We start from the raw sequence: 1,281 nt of genomic DNA on the forward strand, positions 1-1,281 counted from the left end.
GATAGCACCACGTGTTTCTTTAGAGAGACTAAAATAGTCCAGATTTTCTAAATATACTAAATGAGCTGATCTTTCTTTAAATTTAGTTCTTTTCTAACTTGCATCTTGCTGTCTAACATTTGACACTTTCTTGTTGATATACTAGGAAATATGCTTATTTTCCGTTCCTATGGACAACAAATCAGTTACGTGCATTTCAAAATTGTTTATCTGTATTTAAACCATATGTGAATTAACTGACTACCTCTTCACAGCTTAAATTTTCAGTGCATGGTTCAATTTTTTCCTGTAGTTTCACTTAGTATCACAGAATTGATAGTTCTCCAGTTTTTTCATGTATGTTTAACTTATAGCTCCAGTTTTCTTGCATCACATGTAACTTTCTCAGATACTTATGCAATTCTTGGTCTGTGGTAGATATTTTTGTTGCTCATGATAGTCTTTTCCAATTCAAACATATTCAAGTAGTCATGGGGTACATGGAAGATTATATCTTCCTTCCCTATAGAGAAGATATAGCAGGGAAAGATCAAGTAATCAAGCATATTGGTGATTTGTTCCTTTGTTTCAGAAAGATTGGAAGAGATAATGTTTTGCGATGAAAAGAGTTCTTTTTTAATTTAAATTTATTTACATTCATTCACTATATATGATTACAGCAAACAAAATGAGATTTCCCATCCAGAATACACTGTATATTGGCTCAATCAAACTCATCAACATACATGTTATCGTCAACAAATGATTTTCCATTTCTTGTTTCCTGTATATTTTGTTATTTTTGCCATCCTTGATTCCCTATCTCTCACCCTCTGCTGTGTCTCACCCTCCTCCCACACTGTCTCTGGTATCCATGGTTGCTTTCTATGCCTTTCACCCCTCCATTTTATTTATTCGCTAATGAACTTAATTAATCTAAATCCTTCCAATGGCAAGCACAGCTGATATATACATATCCATGAACACAAGTCTGACTTTAAGCATAAACCTCAGTGAGTAGAATGAACATACTATAAAGTAGCACCTAGCTGGGACTGTATAGCTTACTGTAGTCATCAAATATGCATTTTTAAAAATTTTTATAAGAACAGTTTTAGTGGTTTTTTAAAATTAATTAATTTACATTCATCCCCTAATGATCATCACAGCATACAAAAAGTGGTTTCCCATCCAGAATATACTGCATTGTGGCTTAATCATGTATGTTATCATCAATAATTTTCCATTTCTAGTTTCACATATATATGTATGTGTGTGTATATTACCCTTATGTCTGACCCT

The sequence above is a fragment of the Tupaia chinensis genome, unplaced genomic scaffold (assembly GCF_000334495.1).
Source record: "Tupaia chinensis unplaced genomic scaffold, TupChi_1.0 Scaffold143996_1, whole genome shotgun sequence".
Taxonomy (NCBI): Eukaryota; Metazoa; Chordata; class Mammalia; order Scandentia; family Tupaiidae; genus Tupaia; species Tupaia belangeri.